This window comes from Caretta caretta, chromosome 10 (assembly GCF_965140235.1).
Source record: "Caretta caretta isolate rCarCar2 chromosome 10, rCarCar1.hap1, whole genome shotgun sequence".
NCBI lineage: Eukaryota > Metazoa > Chordata > Testudines > Cheloniidae > Caretta > Caretta caretta.
In genome coordinates this window covers 63,218,839-63,234,327 of record NC_134215.1, presented here as the reverse complement: position 1 = coordinate 63,234,327, position 15,489 = coordinate 63,218,839, and the positions used below count along the sequence as shown (strand labels likewise).

Below are 15,489 nucleotides of genomic sequence, written 5' to 3'. Positions count from 1 at the left end.
GTAATGGGGCATCTGTCCAGCACTGACCCTGATAGGGTTAAAACCCAGCTTGGAGGACCGCAAGGAAGCAGCCAATTCGGGCAGTGGCTGCAGCCAATTAGAGCAGCAGCTGGCCCAGCCAATCAGGGCCCAGCTGGCCCCTATAAAAGGAAGCTGTAGTCCAGCACAAGTCAATCTGCTGCAGGAAGCCCAAAGGAAGGGACCAGCTTCCTAGAGGGCTGAAGAGACTTGCACCATGAACAGGGATGCTAGGGCTTGCAGGCCTGAGGCCCTGGGAAGACGGTGAAGGAGCCAGAGGCAGGAGCCAAATATGCTGAGGCTGTGGGGAAGTGGCCCAGGGGATTAAGACAGACTGGTGGAGCTGTAAGGAAGAAGTAGCAGGAAGCTGCTCTTTGGACCCTGGCCCAGGGATCCTACAGAGTAGTGGGTGGGCCTAAGCCCTCCCCCACTAGCTGCTAAAGGAGCGGCCTTCCCAGGGCCTCAGGCCTGCAAGCCCTAGCATCCCTGTTCATGGTGCAAGTGCTGGACTCTCCTTGGAGGTGTAAGGGTTGCCAACTTCCTAATTGCACAAAACTGAACACCTTAGTCCTGCCCCTTCCCCAAGGCCCTGCCCCCCCCTTCACTACATTCCCCCTCCCTCGGTGGCTTGCTCTCCCCCACCCTCACTCATTTTCATTGGGGTGAGGGAGGGGGTGAGGGCTCCGGCTGGGGGTGCAGGATCCAGGATGGGGCTGGGGATGAGGGGATTGAGCTGGAGAAGGGGGCTCCAGGTGTGTGTGGGGGGGGGGAGCTGAGGGATTTGGAATGTGGGAGGGGGCTTCAGGTTGAGGCAAGGGGTTAAGGTGGGGGAGGGGGTACAGACTCTGGGTTGGGGCTGGTGATGAGGGGTTTGGGGTACATGAGGGGACTCCAGGCTGTGGCATGGTGCCGAGGGATTCGGAGTGTGGGAGGGGGCTGAGCAAGGTGTTGGGGTGTGTGAGGGCTCTGAGCTGGAGGTGCTGGCTCTGGGGTGGGGCTGGGGATGAGGGGTTTGCAGGAGGGGGCTCTGGGTTGGGGGGGGTGAGGCTGAGCAATTCGGAATATGGGAGGCGGCTGTGGGTTGAGGCAGCGGGTTGGGTGCAGGGGGGTGAGGGCTTTGGGCCGGGGGTGTAGGCTATGGGGTGGGGCTGGGAATGAGGTGTTTGCAGGAGGGGGCTCAGGGCTGGGCAGGGGTTTGGGGTTGGGGCATGGGTTTACCTTGGGCAGCTCGCGGTCAGCGGTGCAGTGGGGGGGGACGACTAAGGCAGGCTGTCTGCCTGTCCTGACACCGCATTACGCGTGCCCTGGAAGCAGCCAGCAGGTCCAGCGCTAGTAGGCAGGTGGGGGGCTCCATGCATGCTGTTCTCGCCCACTGGCACTTCCCCCCGCCCCTCCCCCCGCTTCCATTGGCTGGGAACCGGCCAGTGGGAGTGCGGAGCTGGTGCTCGGGGCGAGGGCAGCGTGTGGAGCCCCTTACCCCCCCACAACCTAGGAGCTGGACCCACTGGCCACTTCCAAGGCCCTGCATGGTGCCAGGACTGCCTTAGTGCCGCAACACTGCCGACCGGACTTTTAACGGTCCAGTCAGCTGTGCTGACTGAAGCCACCAGGTCCCTTTTCAACTTGGTGTTCCAGTCAAAAACCAGACACATGGTGCCACAAAGCAGATGCTGAGAGAAAGGAGACGTAACAGGTCTGCAGGCAAAGGGGAGGATGGGAGAGCCTCCACCACCCAAGGGCACACCTGCTAAGACTGAGCTAATTCCCGAAATGCCCAGCAGGAGGCACCAGTGTGGTGAGTGACCCTGTGACAACTTATCTTTCAGTTTTAAAGTTTGTCTTTTAAAATGGAGACTTTTGATTGTGCCTTTTAGTTTGTAGCAGGTCCACATTATTAAGACAAATTGACTTTTTTTTAAAGTATGTGCAGCATTGACACTTACTTACATACATATCACACACTACAGTCCCCTTAAAGGTGCTTTCAAAAAAACTAGAGGATGTGTTATTCACATATTTACCATCTTCTTTTTATTTACTTAATTTGTAATTGTTTAATTACAATGGCAATTGAAAAGATTTAAGAGTGGGCACTGTGTTGTGATCACACTCCAGCAGATGGCACACACAGAAAATGTATACATCCAACGGGAGCACTTCCAGTATTAACATACTCTCTGATATATTGGAGCTCAAATCCAATGGCCAAACCCTAAAGATTTTATTCAGTTATCACTCAGTCTTTTAGTGGGCGTGTGCATGAAGTTAGTGTGAACTTCCGTAGGAAGGAGTGAAAACTAAGTAAAGGTCTTAGTATTTAGGATGGATGAACTTTCTATATGTGAGGATTCTCATTTCTCAGAGTGATGAGTACATCACAGAATATTTCAACAATCTGAAATGGAAGGTGTGCAGCAAATGTGTGCTATTTTTACTCTACAATAAGGTCCCAGGCCACATGGCTCTGCCTGCCTTCTTCACTGACGACAGCCACTGAGGCAGCAACTGTGATCAACTCCTCATCACCACAGCTCCATGCTGATTTGGATCTAAGAGGAGTGCAGCTAGCAGAAGGAGAGGAGGAACTTCACTTTCTGAACCCCTGCACTGTATCAGCCTCAGTGGCTAAGAGGAGAAATTGCAGAGAAATCCTTTGGCCCTGCTGGAGGCATAACATTCACAATGGGGCCACAGTGTGGGCTTTACATCTGCAACCACTCCACATGCTTGGGGCCAGGAATCTTCCCTCTGCATCTGCTTCGTGCCTAGTTATAATCCATTCTGCAGCAGACAGGCCTGCACATAAAAATTGAAGGCCAGAATTGTGATTTAAGGAGGACAAGACTTTTTACTCAAAGTTAAAATCCAACCTTTCTCCCAGATGGTGTATTTAAAAAACACTGTTCAAAATTGAGTTGATCAAAATATAAAGGGGAAGGTACATGAATCTGTAGAACAGGAACTGTCCCTGTCTGGATGAGTTCAAGTCTGAGTGGTGTATTCCTGATTTCAGTTAGAACTTTTTGCTACCTTTGCATTTGGGTGTAATTTTTGAGTCAGGACATTCTAGGGTGGTTAAGAATGTCTGTCTGTGGACTGACCCATGACCTCAAAATAGCCAGAGACCTGCTGACCGACTGGCTCTATTTTTTTTGGATCTGTGGACATTCCGAGCCTGAAGTGACTGGAAGGTTTTTCATTTCTATGAAGGGGACCTAATCAGACCCCTTTGGGTGATGTCAATGGCTTCAGAAGAAGAATTCTCTATTCTGATGTACCAAAAAGCTCCTAAGAGAAGTTTCAAAGGAGAAAATACCAGCCAGGTCACCATGTTCAAAAAGTGGAAGGAAGGAACATTGCTGCTGACTTGCTTGCTTGCCACGGCTGTTGCTATGGCCATTGGTGGTTGGTCTGTGGCTACTGTACCTAACAAAGAGGCCAGTGCTTCCTCCACCCTCCTGTCTGGTAAGGGGGAGTCCAACAGAATACAACATCAACATACTCTACAAGCAAGTAACATCTAGCCAGCAATTCTATCAACATTAAACACTGGAATCACCAAGACTATCAGGTAATCTCTTCAACTAGATACCTGAAGCTGAATGAAACCACAAAAGTCACAACCACCTCCTACTAATAGACATTGGAAAACCAAATCAAAAAGGTTGATGCTTTTGCAGAAGAACATTTGTACCTCAGCCTCCTTGTACTTGTTTTTAACTCCAGCAGATGACTAGTAGAGCCATGGCTAGAACTCTTAGAATTTAAGAAGTGACTATAGAATAGTTCCTCAGATATGAAAACCAGCACTAGGTTAAACACCCTAAGATCACACACATTTCATGGGTTAGGAGTTGTATGCTTAATCCTGAGAAATCATGTTATTTTCACCTAAATTTATTACATTCAATATTCAAAAATCTGTCATCTTGAATTATATTGGAATTCATTATAACCCTGCATTGTATGGGTTGGCTATCACCTAACCACTATTAACCTGGGCAAGCTACCTCAAATTAGCTTCAACCTGGGAATGATTTGATCCTCCCTATATCAGCTATTTGGCTGGAGCCTAAATATATCAATTGGCACTGAGATTGATAATGCCCTGTTATTTTGGGTGTTAACTTGACAAGAATGCTGCCTTCTCACATTCCTTACATAGAATTTATAAGGAATGGCTGGTTTATCTGATATGGTTTAATCAACCCAATAATTAGACTAATTTGATTATTAATGTTAACCCACTTAAAGTTTTTATGTATTTCATTTAGATAATGAAATATATAAACATTGTAAACCTGTGTGGTTTGGATGTTCCCTCCCAAATGTCAGAGTTCTTAATTTGAGGAATCACCATCTCTAGTCGTGTTCCATAAAACTGCATCTATAATCCTCCCATCTTTATTCATACCAGCAAATACTATATTGATAGTTTCTTTCAGTGTGGAGCAATCAGACAAAATAAATATGAGGAGAGTATAAAGCAGCATTATTACACTATTAAGTATGGTGCTAACTACATTAAGCAAACCGGCATTTAGTTCCATTTTGCAAAGCACACAGTTGTATTTTGTGAAAAGATTAGATTCAGCTACTGAATTTAATATTAAAACAGCTGCATATGGATCTTTTTGTGTTTGATGCTTTTCAAATAGTTTTCAAATGAAATTTCACCAACTCAGCTATGTAAATAAAACGAAACCATATTCACCATATCTATAGACTTCTTCTGTCCTCTGCTAGAAGAATGCTGCGATGTATTACAAGTGTTATTTTCCCTACTTATATTCTTTCCTCTTATGATCTCAAAGCATTTTTCTCATATTAATTACACATCACAACACCGCTTAGAGGTAGGTGACTTGTTATGCCCATGCTACAGCTTGGTAGTTTGAAATACAGAAAGGTAAGCAACTTGTCCCAAACTCACAATTTACTCAGTGGTAGAAAAAGAACTGAGGAACCAGGACTCCCGGTCCTCAGCCACTAAACAGGCTCTTTCATTACAGCAGGAAAGATGTATCACTGGGCAAGTACTAGAGCTGGCTGAAGTTATCTGGATTTTGAGTTTGATTGTGGTTTTTTAAACCAACCAACTCTGAAAAGCACTGTAGAAACTGTCACAACAAGGAATCTGTGGGGAGAGGGGGTTGGTTTTGTTTTTAGAACTACAAATTAAAGATTTCAAACATACATTTTAATAGATAATTATATGAAAATATATGTAACCATTAAAATGAGCTAGTAAAAGGAGGTGACACTAAATGCTAAAACTTAGGGAATATTCTGCACCCCAATCATGTGGGACAATGGCTACCCTGAATGAAGGATTTAGCCCTGGTAAGAGCAAATTTAAACCAGTCAGGACTTCATAGTTTCCACCAACAGGGTTCCTATCTGAGAAAGAAACATCTCCTACAAGCCTGGTTCTATTCCCTCCTGAACCAGCTATCTCAAAGTTCCCCCGTGGAGCCAGAACTTACATTGCTGGAGCCCAACAACTTGACTTGGTCTGAGAGGCTCTGGATCTAGGTATCTAATAAGAAAGTTATATTTTGGATTACAAAGAGCTGTGTTGCAATACTGATGTGCAGGAGTTTATTCCCAATATTGTAACTTCTAGACGGGCCCTGCTATTGCAATGCTCCTTAAAGTTGGTAAGGCTCAGGACTATTCTGAGTGCTAGTGGTAACAAAATCCATAGCTAAGGATACGATACATGAGCTTACATTTAGAAATACATTAGTGGTGTCTCTGGTTGGAACCTGGTTGCGGTGACACAAATCCAAATGGCTCAATTTCCTTATCAGCTGAATTCAGCACGTAAAGTTCTCTCTAAAGAATGTAGTTCTCCACAGAATAAACACGACAAGGTTAGTGGCAATACCCACTGCACAAGGTCTCAGGAGGGGAGGCCAAAACCCAAACCAACCCCAGCCAGGAGCATTCCTTGTTCTCTTGTTCCAGGAGGCAGGCTGACTTTCTTCCATTCCCTTAAGCAGGAGGTCATAGAATCATGAATATTAAGGTTGGAAGAGACCTCAGGAGGTCTTCTAGTCTAATCCCCTACTCAAAGCAGGACCAACATCAACTAAATCATTCCAGCCAAGGCTTTGTCAAGCCGGGCCTTAAAAACCTACAAGGATGGAGATTCCACCACCTCCCTAGGTAACCCATTCCAGTGCTTCACACCCCCCTAGTGAAATAGTGTTTCCGAATATCCAACCTAGACCTCCTCCACTGCAACTTGAGATCATTGCTTTTTGTTCTGTCATCACTGAGAACAGCCTACCTCCATCCTCTTTGAAACCTCCCCCCTTCAGATAATTGAAGGCTGCTAACAAATCCCCCCTCACTCTTCTCTTCTGCAGACTAAATAACCCCAGTTCCCTCAGCCTCTCCTCATAAGTCATGTTCCCCAGCCCCCTAATCATTTTCGTTTTCCTCCGCTGGACTCTCTCCAATTTGTCCACATCCCTTATGTAGTGGAGGGACCAAAACTGGATGCAATACTCCAGGTTTGGCCTCACCAGTGCTTAATAGAGGGGAATAAACACTTCCCTCGATCTGCTAGCAATGCTCCTATTAATGCAGCCCAATATGCCGTTAGCCTTTTTGGCAATAAGGGCACACTTCTCAGTCTATCTAGCTTCTCATCCACGATAATCCCCAGATCCTTTTCTGCAGAACTGATGCTTAACCAGTCAGTACCCAGCCTGTAGCGGTGCATGGGATTCTTCCTTCCTAAGTCAGAACTCTGCACTTGTCCTTGTTGAATCTCATCAGATTTCTTTTGGCCCAATCCTCCAATTTGTCTAGGTCACTCTGGACCCTATCCAGAGAAGGCACAGCTTAACCAAGTTCTCTAAGGCCTAGGTCAGGCTGGGGGCCAGGGGCCTTCAACCCCTAGCAGCTAGCATAGCTGTTGCCCCTTCTCTCTGTCTTGATTAGCTTCCTTTTCCTGTTTAAATGTAGCCTCAGCCCCAGGGTGCTCCCTGATAGCACTCAGGCTGTTCTGTATGTAAGCTTCAGGCTACCCCTGCCCCCACACACCTGCGTGCCTCAGCCTTGTTTTGGATTAATTACTTCTTGAGGGCGAGAATTCAGTCATTGAAAATGGGTCACATTCTGTTGATTCCAATGGGTTTGATCAAGTGCAGAATTTGACCCAAAATCTTAATCAGTTCTTGGCTTTTGATGAGACTGTCAAAGAGGGATGCTACCAACACCACTTGGGAAGCAAAAATTGCCAACTAGCCTGGTGGGTTTTGTGAGGTGGCCATGCATCCAACAAAAGTTGAAGCAAGTTCACTAATCTATTGATCAAACATGAGATGGCCTTTCAAACACTATCACCATGGGCTGGATTTGAACTAGAGGTGAAAGGAACTAGAGTCCCATTAGTTATCTCTCTAAGCAATTAAGCCCTTGGCAATCCAAAGAAATATTTTTGATCCTACGAACTGTGGATAAGTCTTTAAAATAGCATGAAGACAGCCATTTATTCATCACAATTGTGCTGTCTGATTTATGTTTTCTTTAGGGTTCATTCCAGTATTCTTTCATCTCTCATTAAAAGTCAATGAGATTTAGGCACCTAAGTGCCCAGGTCACGTCTGAAATATACGCTTACAAAACTGTACCCTCAATCCACTTAAAAATGAACACTAAAGACCTTCCCATTTGACCAGCCAAACAGACAGTAGTGCCTACATGAAACCTGTCTACAGTCTATATTAGAAATTAATCCCACAACCTGTTAAATCAGTTATCAGCATGGGATACATTGTTTACTGTCTAGCTAGCCTGTCCCCTATTACTATTTGCTTTTCAAATTAAATCAATCCTGAAATATTAAGAATGTGCACATTTGGTCCAGTAATTACTGCCAGCTCCAGTGTGTCTATCTTTGTGCACACTGAGTGCAAAGAGGTTTTCTAGTTCCATTTTACACTTGCTTTTTAAGACTTTTCAGTATCCTGTCAGGTTGCAACAAGATGGAAAAAGTCAGCAATACTAAAACAGTAAGATGTACCTATCAAGGTCAAAACTCCTTAGACTGCATGCAGAGATGAACGTATTCCTACTTTCAGGAAAGTCATGTTGAGGTATATGTATAAAAGCCTCATACCTTCACATAAGAATGCACTGCGAATGGCAGAAATTAAAGAATGCATTGGGATGAATGTGCAGTCAAGAAAAAACAAAACAGATCATAAATTAACAGATAACGTGAAGATTATAGCAGACATCTTATTGTTTTAGGGATGAAGCCAATTTCCAATGGAATGTACTACCAGCTGTGCATTTATTTTAATTGAGGGAAAGTACATTGTTCACTGAAGGAAAGAAGTTACTAAATCTTCTGAGTTAAGTTTAGTTAAAATTGTTTAACTGTAAGGTCAGAGCTTAACTACTCCCGCTTGGTAGTATGTCACAAATATTGCATACATTCATCTATATACAATGAACTAGAGATGAGCTGGGACAAATTCCCAAACTTTAGGTATGTTCAGAACCAGATCTAAATCCAAATTCTATTACTCTGAATTCTATTTTGGGCTGAACTACCGTCCCATATCAGAACACCCTCAAACTTCAGGAAAGTTGCACTCAGATCCTTAATGTGCAGCTTGGGCGCATTTCTCACGTACAAAGTCCACTAGAATTCCCAGAGAACTCAAACACTTGTATGCTGGAATCCTATCTGTGTCCATTATTTTCTCATTGGGATTTGTGAGCCCAGGATTATTGATAGGTAAATCTCAAAAGGGTCACAAAACATTCTAAAGTATGGAGTCTAGTCAAAGCTTAACCTATTTGGTCTGTTTATTGGATTGGAAAAGTCACAAAAACAGTATCGTGTGTGAGATTTCCCAGACTTCCCAGAAATATGATTAAAGTGTTCTTGTAGTACATGTTCTTTAGCACATCCACTTCCAGTCCAATGAAAAACCACACATGAAATGGAAAACACAGAGAGTTGAGTCCAACCTACAAAATAGGGAGTTCACAATACAAACCTAAGGGCAGAGTGTTCAGATCTGGGGGTTGATTCAAGCCCATCTCTAGGAAAAAAAAAAATAGATGACTGAATATTTCCAGATCTCAAAGATTCAGGTGCAGTTCAAAGTTTGGTCACAGGTTCAGGTAGGTTCTTATTTTATCCAAACCTGTTAGCTTGTTCATTCCTGTTCAGGACTTAAAACAGTGTGCACAGTAAAATTAAGACCTTAAAAAGAGCCACTCTGAGCAGGCATTTCTGAAACAGTTATATGAGCATTAAAGTATACTCTGCCTCTATTGCTATGCTTTTTAACCATGGAACGGCAGCACGTACAGAAATGGAAATGCATTAATTGTGCCAAGTACAAAGGGCATGATTCCCTGATAACTTTAAGGCATAGCACCCATCAACAGCTGTATCTAGGCAGCACGTCTATAATGAAGAATTTCAATGTAGTAATGCTACAAGTTTTCCAATAATACACAGATCCAGCTATTGATCTGGAGTTGAAGGATGGCCAAACGCATCATGAAAGCAGCTTGTGCAAGTGATTATAAACCAAACACCACTCCAAGCCACTTGATCAGATTTGGGATATTTTCCCAGGAAAATACAGTGAAAGAAAATAGTTGAGAAGGAATAAGAGAATGGAAAGAAGTCAGTCCATGTATTACTCCTCCTGAGCTCAAATATGTTTCTCTAAAATTCTGAGATAACCATGCAATGACACATATCTATTTATATTGAGATCCAGCAAGGGACTATGGCTGGGACTTTCAAAGGGGACTAATAAATTAGGGAACCAACTACTTAAATCACAGCCTATTTAAACCAGTCTATAAAGCTTATTTTGAATTAGACAATTAGAGAACAGAGCAGTTGTTGCTAACTTGTCTCAGTTAATTTTCATATATTAATAGCTTTTTTTTTTAGCTGAGTAGGTGCAATATCTCTGTGCTTAGAACAATGACTCATTAAGATAGAATAATTATTTTTAGGCAAACTAATTCTTGTACACAAGTTATACAGCTGATAAAAAGTAGCACGAGGGTTGCCCAAGACAACTCTGTGCCATGGTTTCAGGGATAGATTTTTGTTTTCAATTTTAGTCGTTTTTAAGTCAAAAGTGTGTTTGCATATTCCTTGGGCATCCATACTATAAACCCATTGACATAAATGGAAAAATCCCAATCAGCTTCAGTGGGAGCAGGACTATGCCACTTATACTGAAAATATAAGTGACCATAAGACATGTGATAGCATCTATAAAATATCTAATTATAGACTATAGGCCAGATTCTCAGCTGCCAAAAATTGGTGTAGCTCCATTGAGTTTACTGAACGATCTAGCCCTATATATCCTATAGGAATTTGTTCTATACAGTATATGCCAATTCACACCAGTTGAGATCTGGCCCTGTAAGTCCTATAGGAGCTATAGGGCTAGATCTTCAGAAGGTGTAAATTAGCATATCTGTAATCTTTGGTTCCAGAATATTCACAGTGAATTAAGAATTTTCTTTCTAGCAAAGCTTTCCTCAGATCACTCCATTACCTGGTAACCAATGGCTTTAGTTTTCACTTATTTGGGAGGGGGGGGGACCAGCCTCAGAACTCAGACACCCACTTGAATAATTTAAAATAGAAACTGCTGCTCCATGGTAGAGGTGGTAAAAACCTGTCTCCTCGCAGAAGATGATGGGGCAAATATTTATCTATTTATTAAAAAGAAAATGTGTTGTTCACTAATGCTGCAGAGGGGCGTAAGGCAAATTCTTACTTCTCCTTACTCCCTTACTCCCTATCTAGTCCAATGTAGCCCTGAACCATCAGTGGCATGATTTTCTATAGTTACTATCAGAATTATTTTAAAAAAAAATCATTACTTCTTCCTCAAACCCTTTTTAATGGACTAAATCCTTCTTGCCTCAGTTTTCCCTCATGTGAAACTCCCACAGAAGTCATTGGGCTAAATCCTGCAGTCTTTTATTGATGTTAACAGGAATTTTACCTAAATAAGGTAAGGTAAAATTTTCCCATAGAAAAGCTTTTCACAAACCTGCAGAGCACAGGTCAGCGGAAATCACAGAGTTCTAATCTGGGATATTATTACAGAGATAATTGAGACAATTAGGAAAATTTGGGGTATGTCTACACTGCAGCTGGGAGGTGCGATTCCCAGTATGGTTAGACAGGCTTGTGCTATGTCAGCTCAAACTAGCATGCTAAAAATAGCAGTGTGGCAGAACCGGTGGTGGGTCCAGCTAGCTGCCAGAGTCTGAGCCTGCCCATCCCCAGGGTCTGAACTTGAGCCGCTAGTCCGAGCCACCACCAGCGCCACAAGGTCCACACTGCTATTTTTAGTATACTAGCTGGAGCTGAGCTAGTGCAAATCTGTCGACCTGTGCTGGGAATCACACCGCTCAGCTGCCATGTCGACATATCCTTAGAGGAATTCTAGTTGGATACACTACTTTAAAAAAGCAGATGCATCATTGCTGTTATTTTAAGGAAAATGTCTAAAGACATGCAGCCACCACAGGAAACCCCCTCAGGATAACCTAGACAATAATGAAACTTGGTTCTTATCACAATCACCTTACTCAGGGCCTTTGGGTCCTTTCCAGGCTAAAATAGGGGAACATGCCAGTGATCACTTTGCTTGTCTGAAAGCAATCTGAGATTCAAGAGTTAAAGTTTCTTTGGCACTTTGAAAGCGTAAAGGGCCATGTAAGAGCTAAGTATTATCAATAATCATTATTATTGTATTGGAGTATAGTATTTCAGGTATCAAGTTAGTGAGTTTGTGGATTCACTCAAGTACAAAAAAGGCATGGATATTTCATAGGAAATATCCTGGAGCAAAACAAAATAGATACATAGTTGCTGAAAAATAATCAGTCAAATGATGGCTGCCAAAAGCTACCAAGCTTAGTGGTTTGGGATTAAACTAGGTCAGATATTATTCAGACATTACTTGACTAACCTTGCTGTTCTTCATCGATTAAGTTATTCAATGACTCAGTTGTTGAGATATTTGACCAGCTCTCTGCTGAACACTTGCTCTGCTATTTTACTCCTATTCCTGGGCCTTTTCTTTCCCTCCTTGAGATGCAGCATCTCTTGTACTCTCATTTGATAGTCTTGATCTCATTTTCTTATCATCTTGTGCCATTTTCCAGCCCATCGCTCTATTTCTTTTTCCTATTTTCTTTTTCTTTCATTCTCTCCCACCCACCCACCTTCTCTTCTCTTGTCACAACTGCCACCTTCCTGTCTAACCCCCATCTCTGCCTTCATTTTCAATGTGCCTAACTCTCTCTCTTTTCTTATGCATCCTCTTTCACTGTCCTGGAACCTTCCTTTCTCCCCTCCCCCTATCCCTTACCTCATTCACTCTCTGCCTCTCTCCCCCAATCTCTTCTGCTCTCACCTTGCAATTCCTCTTGGCCATGAACTTTGCAAGGCTCTAAAGCATGAGCACAGGAGAATTCTGCTGGGCTCATGCCTGCCTTTTCAGTCTTTTGCTCTGGTCCAAAATGCAGCAGAAATTCCACAATTAGACTTTATGGGAGGGGTACAGGCAGTGGAGAACAAGCACTGAAGAACTGCTCTAGTCCGTGGTACAGAGTACCATGGTGTTCCTCACTGAGTGTGGAAGTAGGGTTGCAATCTGGACAGGTAAGGTTTGATAGCTCTAGGGACAGATTTTACAGGGCCTGGCTTACACCTTTGTATAGTGGAGAAGTAACCTATATACATCTGCGCATACTCAGCAGTAACAGCTGCAACCCACCTGGGTAGGTGCCTCAGATCTCATTGGTTGAGGGCAGGCTTCCATCCCCTTTATTTCAGGTTGTTAAAGCCCCCCTGCTTTGGTTTTGTTTCCCAGCACAGGCTTTGGCTCCTCGTGAGGAGCCAACATGAGGAGAGAGAAGCAAAAAGTAAAAGAAATAGAGAAGTTAATTCTGTGAGACAGGCTCAGAGATTGTTGTGACCTGTATGTAATAAGCAGGCTTATCTGATTCAGCAGAAAGTGTTTGCCTTCTGCACTGTGGTTTGTGCTGAATCAAGCCCTGCATTTTTTTTTTAAGTTAAATCTCTGGACCAGCTTATTTACATTTTAAATACCAAAGTGCATTATATATGGTCGGGAATAAAGTGCCAGCTCTCATCTCTTAAAAGGAATTGATCCATACACCAATAAAACTGATAAATTGTGCATAGGCCAAGTCTCACAATCTTTAATTAAGGCCCAGTGCTGCTACTATAATCAATGAAAGTTCTGTCTAAGTGGCCTGCAGGATCACCCTTATGTTATTATTAACCTGTTCTCTGACACGCATTGGCCAAGTGCCAGTCCTGTTAGATGTAAAACTCTGGAAACAAGAGAAAGCAATATCAAACTGGTTTCAGAGTAACAGCCGTGTTAGTCTGTATTCACAAAAAGAAAAAGGAGTACTTGTGGCACCTTAGAGACTAACAAATTTATTTGAGCATAAGCTTTCGTGAGCTACTGCTCACTTAATCGGATGCATACTGTGGAAAATACAGAAGATGCTTTTATACACACAAACCATGAAAAAATGGGTGTTTATCACTACAAAAGGTTTTCTCTCCCCTCACCCCACTCTCCTGCTGGTAATAGCTTATCTAAAGTGATCACTCTCCTTACAATGTGTATGATTATTAATTATCATAATAACTATTCAAATAATAATAATTCAATAATTATTCAAATAATTTCAAGTTCTCATAAAATAGATGATAGGTTTGACTTTCCCTGGTGTGTATAATCTATGTAACTGGGATCACCTAAAAATGCAAACGCACATACAGTATTTGCCAAGCCCTGACAGCTCCTGCTAAGAACATCTGTGAAAACACCCATCTTCTAACAGCTCACAATGGACACTAATAAGATTTTCACCTTACAAAAACCTTGAGTGATGTTCAGAATTAGGTGCATCTACATACAAACAACATTTAGGTGGCAGCAATTTAGTTTAATTTGAAACTTTGCTCTATGTACATTTTTTCCTTCAACTCATTCAGCTAAAGCAGTTTCTTATTCACAATTAGCTGATATTTCCTCATTAGACTTGAGGGCAGTTCCACCACAACATTTGATGGGTTTGCTCCTGAACTCTTTATAGGAGCAAGATTCTGGCTAAAGGACTAGGCTCCACACAATTTCTTATTGCAATTATAACTGAATCTCAGTGATCCCCAGCTCATTTCAGTGTTCTTACAGTTATCATTTGATATTTCTCTGACAAAACTCCCACACCTTGAACAGTTTGCTAAGACTTTCAGAAGTATTTGCTTTATATAAGGCTCTCAAAGGCACAGCTGGTCTCTACAGAAGGTGTTGGAAATCAGCTATAATCAAAGCTGACTGGTCTGAGTGATTTATAAATATCCCCCTGATTTCCTTAGAATACTACCACATCCCAAAATACTAATGGAATCTAAATACACCAGGGGACTAGAAACTCTAAGGGAGCCCCTGAAGTATGAAAAAAAGGAGTACTTGTGGCACCTTAGAGACTAACCAATTTATTTGAGCATAAGCTTTCGTGAGCTACAGCTCACTTCATCGGATGAAGGATGACTTACCTTTCTTTGCTAGAGGGGTTTCTGGCATTGAGACACACAGAATTAAGGGTAAGGAAGGTTCGTTCCAGTGATCTATCTTATGGAGCAGCTTCTAGACTGGGAGATCAGTCTGTTGAGGGAGCTGGGGAGAAAAGATACAGTGTCAGCTACAGTGCAATGAGGCCTCTTTCACTCTTCACTATGCTATTAAAGCAACTATGCTTGTATCAATTCCGTTAAGTCAGATTCCTTGAAATACTGCCTGGGTTATGGAACCTCCAGCAGCAACTAACAACATGAGAAACTCTAGACCACAGAAGAAAGGGTCTCCTTTAGTAGCTGCCTAACCCAGAAACTCCATTTGTAATGAGTTAACAGCTCCCTCTGCAGTCACCTGCAGTTTTGTTGGATAATAGCCAATTGGAGCTTAGCCAATGAGTCCAGTATGAGCTATCTTGCTTCCAACTATCCACAGAGAATGCAGAGGACTGAATGGCCACATGTTGCCTGAATGTTAAATGCTCTGAATTTATTGTCGTTTGTATCCAGGTTTTTGTTTTGTTTTGTTTTTTATTTCTATTTCATTCGCAGTACATACTATTTAACCCTTGATCCAAGTTCATTATCCTCCTTATTCTATCCATGAGGCATTTTCTGGAAAACCACTTGGTTGTCTGCGGAAAACTAATCTGATCATGTACAGAGACTTGCTTCTTGTTCAACTGTGCATCAGTAAATAGTATTTATTTCCTGGGGATTTCCATATGGAACTACTCCACTAGATTAGTTCAAAAGCATGGTGTGTATATAACAAGGCCTATTTTAACCCACATCCCTTTGGGAGTGAGGGTTAACTTGCTACC

At 42.6% G+C, this 15,489-nt stretch overlaps 1 long non-coding RNA gene across 1 annotated transcript in view; it reads right to left on the bottom strand.

Annotated features, from left to right (window-relative positions):
- The window catches only part of LOC142073393 (uncharacterized), a 142,492-nt gene that overhangs the window by 8,228 nt on the left and 118,775 nt on the right, over positions 1 to 15,489 (bottom strand). Inside the window, exon 2 of the long non-coding RNA XR_012670243.1 lies at positions 14,648 to 14,768. This is a non-coding gene — a long non-coding RNA (uncharacterized LOC142073393). The remainder of the gene's footprint in view (positions 1 to 14,647; positions 14,769 to 15,489) is intronic.